Below are 18,234 nucleotides of genomic sequence, written 5' to 3'. Positions count from 1 at the left end.
ATATATTTACATAATTTCTGTAAGTATATATTTGTGCGTATGTATGTATATCTATTGATTAGGCAAAAAATATATGTATACATATTTAGACACACGCTCATAAATATAAATACATAGGTATACATGCATGCATACATGCATACACACATATATATACACATTATATATATACATATATATATATGGACACTCACACACTAATGTTTAGAGGCATATATGCATCTATAAGTACATGCATAAATATATGTGTGTGTGTGAGTGTGTGTGTGTATATATACACAAACATATATATGTATGTATATTTATCTATATCTTTATATATATATATATTTATGTCTATATACATATGCATTTAATAAGGCATATACAAATATGGTATATACATATATACATACACATATACATACCTATACATATATATATATATACATATATATATGCTACAACAATATTTGGAGAACAGAAATACAACAGACCCCCTTCCCCATTTTTAGCCATTTATTTTTCTCTCCTTTTTATACATATATTTTTTTCTTTTAATTTTAAAAAAAAATTTACTCTCAAAACACGAGAAAAAGATGAAATGCAAAACAAAATATTATTTAAAAGAAATAACTGAAATCATCATTTTTTTTTGTTATTTTTTCAATATTATAATAATTCCGTCCAAAAAAAATATGAAAAAAAAAACGAACAAAACTGTTTATCACAAAAAATGAAATGCTAAAATATTTCAAGTAAAAAAAAATATGAAAAGATCATCAACAAAAACAACAAAAACAACAGCAATATCATATATATATATATATATATATATATATATATATATATATATAGTACAAACACACATATTTATGTTATATATATATATATTTCTTTATTACCCACAAGGGGCTAATATATATATATATATGCATGTATATATATATTATGTATATTAAAATATGATTTATAAATAAAAATATATATGCTCAATCATATGCATATACAACATATTTTATATATATATATCATATATATACCATAACTATTATATACATACATTTACATATATATATATTATATATATATATATATATATATATATATGTAGACAACACACCCACATATGCATACAGGCATACGCAGACAGAGATGCACTCACATATACATATGTCTTTGCACTCAAGCGTTTTATGCGCTCACACATAAATATATATTTATTAGAAGAATAAAAGAAAAAAAAGAGAGCAAGAAAAAAAAACATTCCACATCTTTTTTTCCTTTCTTTTTATTATTTTTTTTTGTCTAGAATCTTTGAGGACATCTTTTTGTTGTTTTTGTTGTTGTTTTAGAGGAGTAAATATTGAATTTTTGAATATGTTCTTCACAGGCTGGCATGAAATATGAGATGTTATTCTTAGCCAGTCTCAAACATTAATTTGAAAAAATTACGCGAAAATGTCGGCAAGGAAAGAAACTAGAAAACTGATAAGAGCTACGGTTTAATGTCATTATAGAAATATTTTAATACCAACATACTTTATTACTTAGAAAGAGATATGTTATATGATAAATATTTTGTGTGTATGTGTGCGTGTATATATATATATATATATATATATATATTATATATATATATATATATATATGTGTGTGTGTGTGTGTGTGTGTGTGTGTGTGTGTGTTCTTTTATGTTATTTTATTCGTTTCAGCCATGTCGAAATAGAATATCCAATTCCTTTGTCAAAATATCCTCCACCGCATTGTGTGGGTCTCTTCGGTTCAATTGGTAGGGTATCGAAGGGCCGTGGACCTTTGAACCCTAACCTAGTGCAGTACCTGATTCTGACTTTAGATGGAGCGGAGGGTACTTTTAATACAATGCAATGGCGTGAACTTCCGGCATTTGTATAACACTCGATGCCAAAGTTCGGTGCCAGCTCTTCCAGAATTTTTCATACGTAGATTAACACATCTTCGCTCTAGGGAGAAAAGTCGTAGCTTTCCAGCCTCTCACTGTAGTTCATCTACTGCACTGTTACAATTTTTTTTAGTGTAGTAACGTTGGGCCACTTTGAGACCTGCTCTTAGTTTGGCGCTGTGTGGTGGCCACAGCTGAGGGCAGTAGTACAAGTAGCTGAGAACAAGAGTCCTCCACAAGATCAACATGACCTCTTAATCTCTTTTCTTGAAGGACCTTAGTATCCATCCTGCCAGTTGTCTGCACTTTGTTACCATCTTGATAATGTGCATATGAAATTATTACACATCCCGATTCCCAGGTCTCTCACTGTCTGTGAAGTCTCCCAGTTTACCAGTAATGCCAAAGTCTAGCAGTTTGTGACATACCATGCCACGATACACCTTATCAAAGGCCTTTACAAAAGTCAAGATATATATAACACATTGACATCTGAATGGTCATTTGGGAGGCTGAAATCCCTCTGCTATGTGTCTGAAGCTAACATCTAATTTACCATAATGTTTTGAGCCATTTGGTGGGCAATATGTTGTGCTCAGAGCTACATCAATTTGCTTTATATGTATTATTAAAGTGTGACAAGAGTACAAGGGGCGTGACATCTTCACGAATGTACATAGTAACTCTTCCGTGGCGTCTTTCTCTTCTGTCCGTACGAAATAAAACCTACCCAGGTATGCGTATTTCCGCATCTGTTATATTAGAGTTTAGACACGTTTCTATAGGCGCCATGCATATTGCTTCATTGCATGCGGCGGCTCTTTTAGATAGAGGATTTTGCTTCTGCTACAGAGTCGTAATAGATCTCCAATATTTATTTGGAATATGGGTGCGATATCTGTTTAAGAGTTACAGGTATTTAAGTTGGCCATCCTGAGTTCATCATTTGTGGTGATTTTTTGTATTGAAATGCATGGCTTTGATTTTGCAGCTATGTCAGTTGCTGCACTATCTTCTGGGCTGTACTCAATTATTTTTCACACTCACAATTCTTTCCTTTTTGAACATAATATCCCACTCAGTAATATTCTTGCCTTTGCGTCTGATGGAGCCCCTTCGATGATAGGAAGATATAGAGGTTTTTCATCTCTCCTAAAGCATGAAATTCCTCACCAGATACTAAATGTTCATTACTTGGCACACCGGCAGCATTTAGTGGCAAAAAATATGAACAGTAGATTGAATGATGCACTACAGTTAGTTATCAAGACTGAACAAATTGAAGTCCAGTTCCTTGTTTGATCGAATTTTCCATCAACTCTGTCTCAGAGATGATGAGGACTATACTAAACATGCTGAAGTGCAGTAGCTGTCAAAAGGAAACTGTTTTACTCTTTGTTGAACTGTTTCATATATCTTTTTCTTTGAAGCTACTCCACTATCCACTTCATTGATGGCTGCAAGATGCGATATCTTTTTTCTTTGTGATATATATTCACAAAATTGAATGATTTGAATAGGTTATTGCAAGGAAACAGAAAAAAACTCTCATTGATAGTAAATCATTTATCACGACCTTCATTTCGAAATTGGTGATGATTTAAACTAACATTTCAAAACATCAATACCTTCAATTTCCACATTTTGGTTCTTTGGAACTATTTACAATCATTGCACGATGGTATGTTGGAGCGATTGCAAGATGTCACTGCACTGAATATTCCAAATTGCTATAGTAACCCATTTGAGGTTGATGCAGTCAATTGCGAGGACAATGTTCAAGAGGAATTGATGGAGTTACAAAATGACAATGACGCCATAATGGCAAAGAAGGTTTGTGGTACCATCAGGGGATATTGAATTCCTACCCAAATCTGTGGAAACCATTACTTTTGCTTGCCTTCCCTACCTCATACCCGGTTGAATCTGGTTTTAACCATGTTGGAACTTTACTTTCCCATAAAAGAACTGGTCTGGATGTGACACAACGAGGAGACTCGCAGCTAAAGTTGACAAGTTTGAAACCGAATGTACCTGCACTAGCTGCATTGCACCAGACACACGGTTCTCATTAAAAAGTTGTATTCTTTTTCTTTATAATACAATCATTAATTATTTTAGCATCAGTAGTTCTGATCAATGGTTCATTTGAGGAAAATGAAAATCAGTGTAAAAGAAAGCACAAGTTCCCAGAAGTTAATCTGTCTGCATAAAATAGAGTTAACGTTAGAATTTTATTGACACTAATGGCAAAACTAAACCCACAATAAGGAATAAACAACCGTATACTTAGTCCAAACAGCACTAACAGGGCAATGAGTCTGATATAGTGTATGTATCAAATGATACAGGGGCAGGGTCTTAGGGGATTTTGCATTGCGTAGGGTTGTGTCGGGATTTTTTACACAGATGGGCGATGGAGCATTTTTTTGGTCTATAGGTGGGCGATATTGTAATTTGCGAAAAGTTTGGGAAACACTAGTCTACATGGACCAGACGATATTTGTTGGAATAGATTTGCTACAGCGGAATACGCTTCTTGCCGCTAATCCTCACCTGTTTACAAGCAAGGTAATATTTCCCCATGGCCTGATATTTTGTTTACAAAAGAGTAGAAACAAGCGACACCATTTGTATGACGGTGATGCTCATTTACAACTACCATGCGATGTCAAGGCAAAGAGACAAAGACACACACACATAAATAAACGGTGAGCTCCTTTCAGTTTGCGTCTACCAAGTCCATTCAAAACGCATTGGTTGGCCCAGGGTTATAGCAGATGATGCTTGTACAAGATGTCATACTGAAGGACTGAACCCAAATCCACCTGCTTGTGAAGGAAACTCCTCTAACACACAGTCTCGCCTACATGTATATGGTTAAAGTACATAAATCCACATTGGCAGAACCTCAAGGTTTAACATAAACTGAGCTTGATCACCCCAGCCTTCATAGCATTCTCGATATCAATGGGGCAATATCCTGATTTTGAATGGCGGTGGTTGCTGAAGAATTTTGCTGGACAGTTGAATCATGTATATCCACATCGGGTTGTCAGGAATGCATCATTAACAAATTCTTGTTTAGCTTCCAACAATTTCGTGCACCTTGCATGCATCTCTCTCCAGTGACAATGGAGATTGCAAGAAGACTGCTGCACAGTCTCCCGTCAAATGCTTTCTTTCTCGAAGATATTCAGGACAACTCATAACAAGGAGCTATAAACGTTCTCGAGCCTTTCCTGCAAATTGTTTGGTGAGGGTCTTAAACGTCTCTGAAAAACCATCTGATAACGATGCCATCCATGTATCATTTGGTCACTCAAAAACAGCCATGCTGTGAACAATGCGTTACGCAGTCTCCAGACTGATGAAAGTTAAAATCGACCTTGTCATTATTTGAACTCAATTACCCAGGCATTTGTCTGATACTTTACCGGAACTGCCTTGCATAGCATTAATACTGTTAGTTATAAAACCTTAACTGACATATACACAACAGTAACATAGCGTGGCCGGGTTGATAGGGTTTGACACTCACGATCGTGAAATCGCGGTTTCGATTCCCAGACCGAGCGTTGCCTTGAGTTTTTGAGAAAAACACTTCATTTCATATTACTCTGCAATCACTTCCGCATCTGATGTGTGGCTCATCATGCGACTGTACAGGTAATATCGATTTGATGGAGGGAGTGAGATAATGTGCAGCACGATCTTATGTTCGCTGCAAACAGATTATTTGTGCAAATTGTTCAGCGAGAAGCTGCGGGACCCTCGCCTGACGTTTGCGACAGGAGAGTTTTTGTCGTATAAGTAAGTATTTCGTATGGAGTTGCTCAGTTCAAAATGAAAATGGTCAGATATCATCGTAATATAGAAGAAAAGCAAAGTAACATCATAGACTTTGTTATAGGGACCTTAACGTTTAAGATAACATGAAGATGTATGAATTTAACGAATATCTCAGGTACACGAATCAAAGCTTTTCATATGACCAAAGAAACAAAACTAAGGACCAACACAATCTCCTGATGAAATACATAAACAAATAGTTGTTGCTTCTAGATTGTTATACAGAAAGTATGAGGCATTGAAGACTAACAACCAACCAGTTGCAACCTGATCTCACACACTGTTGCATTTGATTTAACTACGTAGATATTTGCCAGCTTTCATCAAGGAATTGGTAATTTTCATTGGATGTTATCATTCTCACTATTTTCGCTATTGTGTTGATTTTTAAAACCTTCACAGTTTGTATCGGCCATAGGATATAGTTTACAAATAATCCTTATTATTTTCTATCATCAAAATATCAGTTTTCTTCGAAAACTAAATTCGATATCTAAAAACATTATTTACTAGACAAAAGATGTCCATTCAATTCTACATTGCTGAAAATACTGATGTCTCTAAAATACAGTGATACCTCACAGTACGAGTTTAATTCGTTCCACCACAAAGCTAGTCTGACAATTTACTAATTTTACAAGTCAATTTTCCCCATTGAAATTAACTAAAACATAATTAATACGTTCCAGCCACCCCCGCAAACCACTCAAAAACATTTTTTTATGTGTTTTGAAATAGAAAAGGTGTGGTTAGAAGTAAAATGATAATTATAAAATTAGATAATGCAAAAGAAATATGTAAACTGGTTTTATTAACTGAATTACCTTAAAGCTAGGACGATTTGTGTGCTCGTACTGCGGATTTCCGCTCGTACTTCAAGACAAAAGTACGTACGTCCTCGGCTCGTACAACAAATTACGAGGTTCTACTGTTCTCACATTTAATTGAAAGAGATACAGGTTACAAAATATAAGTAAATTCCATTATTTTATGAAACTGGCACCAATGGTTTCATATCACCAACAGTGGTTCCGTCTTCATGATATATTTGAATAATTCACTCATAATTTTGTGACGTTTGATCCTCCTTCAATTCATCAATTCAACACACACACACACACATTGAGGCATCAGATAACGGGCTTCGGTTGAATTTTCCAACTATAACTACCAAATTCCAATCGTAAAATAATGTCTCACTGAAGGGTATCGCATACATTTGCTCATGAAGTCGTGCGGCGGGACCGAACCCAAATTACACGGTCTACTCTTCGCAAGTCCCACACATTGGATTTACAGGTGATGTACATGGATTTTCTACACCAGAGGGCTTTCAGACTTCCTCGAGACACGAATTCACGATGTCAGCAAAGAACGCCTTGTTTGATACACTCCAAATACTTCGACTTCCTGTCCCAGCAAGTCTTTAACATGTGTGTGTGTGTGTGTGAGCGCGTGTGTGTGTATAAATATATAGGATACATGTGTGTTATTACGGATCAAGCCCTAAACCCACAACATCCAATCTCAACTGAACGCACTGTACACTCACTTCTTCGTATTTCAGCGAATCCTTATAATTCGGAGTATTACGTTCATGTATGCATTTCTCATTATCTTCCCAATTCAATAATCTGGACTTTATTATTTTTGTTCATTAAATCATACCACGCCAACGTTCCAGACGTTTCTCCATCAATACAAAATGATTTGGTAACTTTCCTTATCTGCACTTGAGAAATCTGATTTATTGTTTTCTGCAACATCGCTCTCATACCGTTCCTAAGCTGCACTGCTACATTGGTTAGGCAAGCTATTATCTGTTAGGTATTGATCTTGTCCAATTTATAGCTATTATGGAAGGAGCGTCGCCTTGTGGTTAGGGTACTCTGCACTCACGGTCGCAAGATGGTTGTTTTAATTCCCGGATCCGACGATGCGTCGAATTCTTGAGGAAAACATTTGCTGCAGCCCTCTCAAATGTAAATGAATAACCCTGGAACTGTTTGTGATCTGTTATACGCCATAGACACTGGATAGCTGGGTAGCATGAATGCTACGACTCAAGACCGTTCTTACTTTACCTACTGTGTTGTTTTATGCGTCATGACTTGACTTGCAAGCATACACTCCGACAATGCATAGCGCTCGTACAGGGAACACACAGCTGAGACATTCTAGGCCGTCCTTTAATACTGCTTGGCTATATATTCTACAGCATGCGCCTGACTGCAGCTTCTTTTGCTAAACCGTCTTGTCTACGTTGCTCCGTCTTTCTGGCGAAATCCTTTACTCATAATATTTATTTCTTTATTGCCCACAAGGGGCTAAAGATAGAGGGGACAAACAAGGACAGACAAAGGTATTAAGTCGATTACATCGATCCCAGTGCGTAACTGGTACTTATTTAATCGACCCCGAAAGGATGAAAAGCAAAGTCAACTTTGGCGGAATTTGAACTCAGAACGTAACGGCAGACGAAATACCGCTAAGCATTTCGCCCGGCGTTCTAGCGATTCTACCATCTCATAATATTACGCCTATCCTGATCATTCTAGGTGTACGAATGCGTACAAATAAGTACAGTCGCATGGTCTAGAACTCCTAGGACTAGTTACTCAGTTCTATGGCTTATAAGTGAGAGATGACATCATTTTCTCTGAGCGAGAAACCAGTTTGTCTCAGGGTTAGTAATCTACAATTGTTGAGTGGATTGGAGCAACGTGAAGTAAAGTGTTTTGCTAAAGAACACAATTCACAACCCGGTGCGGGAATCGAAACCACAATCTTGCGATAGTGAGTCCGATATTCTAACTACAAGATGCGCACCTGTGTACGAATATGAAACAACTATATCCACTTCTTTCATATTCCTGCCAGTCCATCCCCCGTGTCCTTCGCAGTTCTTATCACCCTTTCCTTTTATTTCTTGCTTGACTCGGTGCTTTAGCCGCGCTTCTACGCTCCAAATTCTTTAATGTTATCTGGATGACACACTCGACTATTATTGGCAGTGTCCCCCAGATTTAGGGTACAGACAATCCCGTTACATCATCTAATAATGAGCCATCTCTATTTTAAAATTGTCTGCTACAGGTTTAAAGGTGTTTTGCAGTAGCCATTTCGTGGAGCATGACGGGAAACAAAAACATTCTCGTAAGAACTTTCTAGCAGAGTTATCCATTTTCTTCTTTTATTCAAAGTATTTCAGACTCTTGTTGGGATCTAATGAACCTTGGCAAAAGGCTATGCGAATAAATAACATTACTTCCTGCCAAACCTCACTCAGCCTCATCTCGATCTCAGCACTCTTCACTCTTACGTGCATGTGTATTTATACATGAATATCTCGTTATAAACGTACAGAAACGGGTACACACACACACACTCACAGCCAGTCTTTGGCTGTGTCTCACATATACCCAATAGATGAAGAGTTAAATGGTATTATGATTAACTTTTTAAACTCTCAAGAGAAATAGAAGCAAATCAGCGAGAAGCGACAATAGAGTAGCGTCGAGTTAATTTGGAAAGCTCCAACAATAGTACAGCTGATGGCGATAGGAAGCAGCTGTTCGTTTCCTTCACTGCTACATAATTTACTTCTCATTATACACACCCAATAAGGCCTGACTAATTTGCGTATTCTTTATATTATTTTATTTTTTGTGTATATTTATTGTGTGAAGATGAATTAATTAATTAACATGCAAATTAGCTAAACTTGAACACATCTATATATTCATGGATAATGACAGAGAGAGAGAGAGAGAGAGACGGAGATAGTATTGTTCATATCAAGAGGTTGACGTAACAGATGCAGAGAAGTGAATATATCCCCGAAACATTAAATCTGTTTTATAGTGTTACTTTAAAAGACTTGTCGTCCCATAACAGGGAGGTTAGGCCGCAAAATAATCTATATAACCTCTTGAGTCTCAAGAACCATGTATCGAAAGACAGGGAACTGGTAGAATCGTTAAGACAAAATGCTCTGCAGCATTTCGGCTAACTCTATATTCTAAATTCATAGTCCGCTGCGGTCGACTTCGCCTGTATAATATTAATAATAATAATAATATGCTCAGGACCAGGCATCGAAAACCAACTCAGTAAAGAAGAATATATACCACACAAGTGCATCGGACCTCCGCAGAATGTGTGGGAAGAGGGTCGAAAGCGTGGCTCACATTGCTTGAGAAAGTCTAACGTAGAAAGAGTACAAACATAGACACGACGCGGTAGTCCAAAACCTCCACTGGCTACTATACCGTAAGTATGGCTATGCGGTTACGGGTGCTTGGTACCAACATACACCGGAAAAGGTAATGGACGAAAAGGGGAAGGCAAGAACCCTCTGGGACTTTGATTTCCAGACAGACAAGGTGTTAGAGCACCGAAGGCCGGATATAGTAATCTTTAGGAGTGACAAACAAGAGTGCCTAATAATCGACGTGGCAGTGCCAGGTGATCAACATATCATCATGAAAGAAAGAGAAAAGGTTGATAAATATGGAGACCTGAGGAGTGAGATCGCTAAGATGTGGCAGCTACGCGAGTCGAACATAAAGGTTATCCCTATTGTCATCGGAGCATTGGGTTCAATACCACACAATCTGAAAAAAACATCTGAAAACCTTAGAAATACCCTATAATCTAAGTGTACAGCAAACGTCCGCATTACTTGGAACTGGACGCATATTGCGTAAAGTATTGTCTGTCTGAGGTCCTTGTTGTGACTTGACAAACAGTACAAGTCACCGGTAGACGCAATATCTTCAATCAACAACCTCACGATATTGTGTACTGTGTGACGTCTATAATAATAATAACAACAACAACAACAACAATAATAATAATAGATATTCAGACAAATACAAAAAATATATACGGATGTGGTCTTTTTTGCTACATTCGTAACACGTTGGCTTTTTGCCCTCAACTTGTATTCTGAAGGCGATATCCTCACCCAAGAGCACCCTCTCTGAAAGCATTTCGATATCTTCCTGAGTTCCCTGAATAATGGCAGAAATGCTCTGCCTGAGCCAGTTTTGTGGGACAGAGCGTGTGATCTGAAGGAAGGCGATTTCGTCCGTCCTGTTATACAACAGGGCGGCCATCACCTCCCTTACATCAACTTCAGGTGGCACTTCTGTCACTCTTACACGAGCAGTTCGTCTCCCCATGTAGATTGGCAGAAGTATCAATTCCTTCGTTTTCAGGGGACTCACTGAGTGCTCTTGAGCTTTTACTTCTGCATCAAATCTAGCTTCTACTGTGCCATAAGTACGGCCCCTCGCTATATACTTTATGTCTTCCCATATGGGAGCCAGAAATTTTTCAATTTTGCACTGCTCAAAGTGCTTAAATTTCTTTGTTGAAGGACCGTATGTTTTGAAAACAACTGTCCTTCTTTTCAGTTTTTCAACACTAGGTGAGAGTGATATTGCATCTTTTCGGTTTGAACGGCAGTTTTTAACATAATTTCTAGGTAACTAAAACATTTTTAATTTCGTATACTGGTAGAATGTGTTTATAAAACATCTTTTTCTCTTGGCTTTATTGAGAAAATTCTATAGTTTGTAAGATATTTGTTGTTTTTTTCTTCAATTTCTGCAATTTCAACCAATCAATGACGTCCATTGGGGTAAAAAAAAACATTCTGTGCCGTATGAATATGTCCCTCGTTTAAGAAACAGATTGGGTTTATTTACATCTGTGAAGAAAAAAGATACCCTTCCCCCACCCCTAACCCTAACTAACCCAAACCCTAAAACAGATTGAAATGCAATAGATCGATACTAGGGTCATAATTATGGGTGACAATTTCATATGACACTGCTAGAAAAAACTGCCGTTCAAGCCGAAAAGATCCGTGATATTTTTATATCACCCCACTCTTCTTTCATTTTTTCAAAACGCTCGGAGAGCTTTTCTTTTGGTAGTTCGACGTTTTCAGTAGCCACCGCGGTAACTGCTGAAAATTTCTTAACTGTCTCTTCCAGTGAATTTTTCTCTGAAATTATTTCGACCGACATATTCGTTCGAAATAAATTTATACACAATTTAATCCCAGAAAATGGGAAACCTACAATTTTTTACTTTTTTTTTCCTCTCAACGAGGACAACAGTTCAAGTCCCACCCCCGCTGGGAAGCGAGACATAACGACAAAGCCTACAACGTTCGAAATTAATTTTTCACACAATAATAAAATCACAGTATCCCAAAAAACGGGAAACCTATAATATGTTGTTTTTTTTTCCTCACAACGAAGACAACAGTTCAAATCTCACCCCGCTAGAGGCGGGGTGCCACAATAGAGCCTACAACGGCTAAAATTAAATTTTTCACACAATAATAAATTGATTATCCCTCAAAACGGGAAACCTATAATATTTTTTTCCTCTTAATGAGGATAACAGTTCAAATCCCACCCCCGCTGGTGGGGAGACGACAATAAAGCCTACAACGGCTTTAACAAGTTCAATATTTCAACAATTCACAACTGCAAAAATGGCTTTACACAAACAATTACTTTCTCCCGTCACCGGGAAAAAGCACAAAAATTTTCAAAGTTTCAAAGTTCAACAATGCTCAACAGTTCGAAAATATTCAACAATAAACAGTCAACAATTCCAACAGAAAAATTATCCAACGTTCAACAAAAAAAAACGTCAAAAAAGAACACGTCTACTTACCACACAGCCACTCCTCGCGACTTACTCGTGGAATAAACATGGAAGTGGTCGGTTATTCCAAAGTCACGTGTAGTCTAAAACCTATGCTCAACACGATTCAACGTGACATACTGTATGACAAGGTTGTACGTTTGCATTCCAGTTACACTTCATCTGGCGAGATTCCCCATAATTTCCCCCTACCCAATTCCACTCACAACGTATGGGTCGACTCTGTTACGGATATAATGCTGCTCTCGGAGTCATGTAAGAATAATGTCGTTGAGCAACAATTTTACGACGAGGCGCCTTGTGTTTACGATTAGCCTTGTGCTGAGAATGGTACACTCACGATTGCAAGAACAGGGTTCTGATTCACTGATCAAGCGGTGCTTTGTGTTCTTGAGCAAACCACTTCATTTCCCGTTGCTCCCGTCCACTCAGCTTTAAATGAGGAACAACCCTGCGACAGACAGGCATCCTGTTTAGGGGAATGTTGTCATCTCGATCATTTAAGCACCATGGTAAACTGTGCGAACCGTGCAAACCTACTCGACTCAGTAACGTCCGGGGCTCCATGACGATGAAGTCAGTCAGTTAGTTAGTTAGTTAGTTTGTAAATAGTAGTAGTAGTAGTAGTAGTAGTAATAGTAGTAATAGTAGTAGTAGTAGTAGTAGTAGTAGTAGTAGTAGTAGTTACGGTAAAGTTAATTCATTATGGTGATGTTTTTTCAAGGAGTCAGTACGATATTGAAAGCCTAGCAAGTTGGGATCATGGCATCATTTTCAGGCATAGAATATCAAGGATTACATTACTTAATGTGATCTTTGTTTAAGACGGCAGAAAGAGACATGTAAAATTTGATAATTGTCTTTAACAGATTAATTATGTTTAACGAGCGACTCACTCGCTCGTACTTTCGTATTGTGCCTTCTTCAGATATTGCTAGGAACAGATCGAGTCACTTCTATAATCGGTTTTCCTCCTCCGGAAAGCATCTAGACAGATGCCGGAACACCGACAAAAGCATAACAGTCACAACTGAGGCCAATGACAGAAATATGGGAAATCTAAGAATTAAGGAAGCTATCCTCATAGACAGACTAGGGCCCCAGATTAACAACAGGCTGGAAATTAGCAATCACTATATTATTTAGCTACATCTGGATGCGTGTAAGTTCATTTATGGTAACATGCTCATGTAATATAAAAAGAAACTGCCCGTATACTACATGACTTAGAAGCAGCGCTGCGGAAATGCCAACATACCAGCTTGAGACGTAGCCGCTCTCACGCACTTCTCATGAGGAATTCCCGAAGGAGCTTCGTGAGACCACTGCAGAAACGCTTCCGAAATGCAAAAAAGAAATCAATAACTGTTGGAAAACCGATTATATCAGTGACTCGATCAATTCTTAGCAATATCTGAAGAAGGAATTTTTATATTCCAAAATATTTCATCAGATTATGAATAATTAAATTATAACAGTTAGTATTGTCCACTCTGCGCTTTGTCAAAAGAAGCAAAACAGAACAAGTACAAGGGTCATTCTGTTCGATGAAAGCCCTTCACCGTGGTGCCTAAGCATGGCTGCAACCCACTCACGGAATCAAGTTAAAAACAACAGATATACAAAATCAGCCGTCTCATCGCTAATTAATTGAAATTACTAGGGAAGTATGCAAGCAGCTAATCTATTAACGAAGTATAATCATTAAGTACAGCGAGCAGTCACTTTGTAGCATGGGCTGTGCTTTCATTAATTGCTTTGGGGTAGCGAGAAGACGTAGAGTCCCTCTTGAACCTTTCAACCTTGAGCCAGGAGAGCATCTAAGACATGACAACTGGAGAGAGAGATAGAGGGAGAGAGAGAGAGAAGAGAGAGAAAGAGAGAAGAGAGAGAGATATAGAGAGAGAGCGAAATAGAAGATCCCTCCGCCGCCAGCCAGCACCCGGCTCATTGCAGCTGAGTAGGTCGACGAAGTGAAGTACCTTGTACAAGGATATAAATCAGTGCTTAGTTCAAGATTTGAAATAAATGACTGGGATCACAACGTTCCTTTGAACGGGACATAAGTCTATCAGAGGGATACCCACTTACAGCTGAGTAGACTGGGGCAACAGAAATGGAGTAGTGTGTACAAAAACACAATGCACTGCACGTCCGCGAATCGAAACCTCAATTGTGATCACGTGTACATCACCCTAACCATGAACCCATGGATTTATGATCATGGGTCAGTCACTCCTGACCACTAGTCCACACGATCTTCACTGTAACTGGTATATGGGTATTTTAAATGCTTGCTAAGAAACTTCCTCAAAGGTAATTATTTCCCGCTCAAATCAGGTCACATGACACTAGAGTGCAGTCCTTTATTCATATAATTTATAAATTAACCAGCATATAAGGAAGAGCGGAAGGAGAAGGAAGAGGGGGAGAAAGAGGAGGAAGAGGGGCACGTTTCCTTGACCTTTACAGGTCCTTAGTGACTGGTGAGATTAATGAAGTTTATATTGCGAACGTATTGTTGCTGTTGCTGTTGCAGTTGTTGTTGTTACTGTCAATTTGTGGAACGACTCTGGTCTCATAGCAACCAAGTAACGCAAGTTTGTTTCGATGACATTGCTTACACAGAACAACTTGTGCAGAGTGACATTATCATTTGTCTTCCCTGCAGCGGGTTTCGAATCTCGCTGAACTCAATTTTAACTTTCATCACTCCGGGGTCGATAACAATAAAGTACCAGTCCAGTAGTGATGTCCATTCAATGGATAAGACATCTCAAATGTCTGTGATATATATCGAAAGAATTTAATGAACCACATACAGACACACACGTCCGCACGCGCAACATTAATGCAGTAACGTGACCCACTTGGAACATCAACATTTGATAGAGATACAACAACCATAATGGTAAAACGTACGTAGGAACAAATGACACACGCACACATATAAATATGCCATATATATATATATATATGTATATATATATGTGTGTGTGTGTGTGTATGTGTGTGTGTGTGTGTGTGTGTGTGTGTGTGTGTGTGTGTGTGTGTGTGTGTGTGTGTGTTGAAATTTAGAGAAAAACAAAAGACAAAGACAGGTGTATGAACAACAAGCAAATGTATTAGTTTGACGCTCGGGTGAAATGAAAAAGTCTTTTACGTTTCGTGTCTGTGCTCTTCATCAGAAAGGAATAAGAGAAAATAAAGAGAGAATGAAAGAAAAAGCTTGTAGATGTCAGCGGTCCTAGTCATTATGAGAATGTATAAACCTCTTACACCGATACTTTTATCCAAGATACACTGGTTTAATATATTGTATTTTCAAGATAATTCTTCAATAAATATATTACACAAATATAAAATATTATCAAGTAAGAAAATGGAGAGATATTAATTTTCATTCAATTAATTAAGATGGAATATTTTTCCTTCTTTGGCCTATTCTCTTTCTCCTTTCCGACGAAGTGCTATGCTCGAAACATCAAACTTTCTTTGTTCTATTTCGGAATGGTCATTTTGCCAGTTTAGCCAATAAAAGCACACGCACTATATATTTGGTGTTACTTTGCTCAGTGTTAATTATTTTTTACATTAATCTTAATCGCATTTCGGCCAGAGTTCTTTCGTCACAGTCCTGTGACCGCATCAGTGGTCCTTTGTTTTCTTCTTTCTTATTTGTGTCTCTCCTTACTAACCGTCAGCCATTTTGTATTCCTATTGTATTTGTTTTCATTTACGCATGCGTATATCTCTATGTGCATCTATGTTTAGTTAGTGTGTATGTGTGTGGGGGGAATGCCTGTAATATTTGTATCTTCTGTTTATATACGTTCGTGTAATTTTTTTGTTCATGTTTACATCCACTTATTATTATCATTATTATTATTATTACGTATGCTTGTATGTATGTATGTACGTATTACAAAAATACTAGTAATAACAATAATAATAATAATAAAACATTAAAAAAATTTTAATTAAAAAATTAAATTAAAATATTAAAAAAAATTTTTAATTAAAAATTTTTTAAAATCTTTTAAACTTAAAAAAGAACCTATATAGTTATTTATTTCTATTTGTTTATTTATCTGTGTATTTTATTTATTATGTTTTCGGTTTTGTTTATATTGTAACCAGTTTATGGGGATCCTCTTCTGTCATATGTTGTGGTGTGTGCAAGTGTTCCATTCCAGTTTCCTATTCAGGCTAGGTTTATCTTCTATTATGTGTGTAGCTTCCGTAATTTGTCTGATTGTTGCATCTGTTCTATGTGTGGACAAGATTTTAACCTCTATGTTGTTGATTGATCCCCTGTGTTCCTGCTCGGCGTGTTAGTACAGAATCGATGAGCTCTTTCCTTCCTTAAGTTCTCTCCAATGGTCATTTACCTGCTCTCCTATGCTTCGTGCCGTTTCCCCTACGTATGTCGTTGTCTTGTTACTGCATCGTCCCCCCATACATCTTATACTATAGACTACATTTCTGGCTTTACAGTTTGGTTGTGGGCTAAATCTACACACAGTATAGTACCTATCCGTACAGGGGGTTCTACTAAAAGGGTAGGTTCTACCGATTATGGATTTGATAGGGTTGTCAGGCTTTTCAACAACCTTAATCCTTAGCTTAAGTTTGTCTAGGGTCCTTCTAAAGCGGTATGCCAGTTCACCTCTAGGGGTGGTGTCAACAAACATGACACTCTGGTATTTATGGAACACTATAGAAAGGACAAAGAAGAAAATAAGGAAGGCCAACTCTTTTTAATTTAATTTTTTAAATTTTAAAATTTATTTTCAAATGTTTTATTATTATTATTATTGTTATTACTAGTATTGTTGTTATACATACATACATACATACAAGCATACGTAGTAATAATAATAATGATAATAATAATAAGTGGATGTAAACATGAACAAAATATTACACGAACGTATATAAACAGAAGATACAAATATTACAGGCATCCCCCCACACACATACACTAACTAAACATAGACGCACATAGATATATGCGCATGCGCAAATGAAAACAAATACAATAGAAATACAAAATGGCTGACGGTTAGTAAGGAGAGACACACAAATCAGAAAGGAGAAAGCAAAGGACCACTGATGCGGTCACAGGACTGTGACGAAAGAACTCTGGCCGAAATGCGATTAAGATTAATGTAAAAAATAAATAACACTGAAGCAAAGTAACACCAGATATATAGTGCGTGTGTTTTTATTGGCTAAACTGGTAAAATGACCATTCCGAAATACAACAATGTCTGTTTCAACACACGACTTCACATAAAAAATCTTGCACAACAAATATATAAACGTAAAAATCAAACTTTCTCTTTTCACCGAACGTCAAGAAAATTCATTTCTTATACACATCCTCACATTCGTTTCTTTTTTTCTTTTTTCATCCGTTTATTTGAATTGACTGTGTGTGTGTGTATATGTGTATTTTCTGTGTGTGTATATGTGTATTTTCTGTGTGCGTGCGCGCGTGTGTGTATGGTCTTTAAGTCAAAAATAAACACATGCCCTGCTTCTCATTCACTTCTTTGTTATTTACGAGGTGGTATCAAAAAGTTCTCGGACTAGTTATGTTTAATAAAATAAATAACTTATTTACGTTGCACCATATCCTTCGAAATAGTCACCTTCTGCAGCAATTCACCCGTCTTAGCATTCTTGCCACTTTTGGAATCCGGCCTGGGAGTCGTTTTCCGTCAGCGAGTCGAGGATCTTCTGCGATTCGATCTTGATCTCGACAACAGCGTTAAAACAGCAAC

This window comes from Octopus sinensis, linkage group LG4 (assembly GCF_006345805.1).
Source record: "Octopus sinensis linkage group LG4, ASM634580v1, whole genome shotgun sequence".
Lineage (NCBI taxonomy): Eukaryota > Metazoa > Mollusca > Cephalopoda > Octopoda > Octopodidae > Octopus > Octopus sinensis.
This window is presented reverse-complemented; position numbering follows the sequence as displayed.